The sequence below is a fragment of the Halyomorpha halys genome, unplaced genomic scaffold (genome assembly GCF_000696795.3).
Source record: "Halyomorpha halys isolate HHAL.00 unplaced genomic scaffold, Hhal_1.1 Scaffold1629.1, whole genome shotgun sequence".
In the NCBI taxonomy this organism is placed as follows: domain Eukaryota; kingdom Metazoa; phylum Arthropoda; class Insecta; order Hemiptera; family Pentatomidae; genus Halyomorpha; species Halyomorpha halys.
In genome coordinates, this window is record NW_027106688.1 from 32,057 (window position 1) to 32,377 (window position 321).

A 321-nucleotide genomic window follows, 5' to 3' on the forward strand; every position below is an offset into this window, starting at 1 on the left:
AAAAAATGAAATAATGAAACAAAATAAGAGACTAAGATAAGATGAAATAGAAGTGAACTAAAATATAGGTAAAAATCATATAAAATATCTGAAAGTAAATTTTCAATTAAATATAAAACGAACAAACTTCACTTTATAAAACTTTTCATATATAAGAGATAACTGGGTTCTAATTTAAGAACTTTAAAATCAAATAGATAATATAATTTATTCAAATTTAATAATATATAAGACTCTTAATTTTATTATATAAAAAGAAACTCTTAATCTCAGGGCGTATGGTTGCTAGACAATCAGAACAGGCATTTACAATAATTTCAA

General features: G+C 20.9%; 1 protein-coding gene across 1 annotated transcript in view; it reads left to right on the forward strand.

Moving 5' to 3' along the window:
* The window catches only part of LOC106690241 (uncharacterized), a gene marked incomplete at its 5' end in the record, with an annotated part of 21,887 nt that overhangs the window by 18,032 nt on the left and 3,534 nt on the right, over positions 1–321 (forward strand).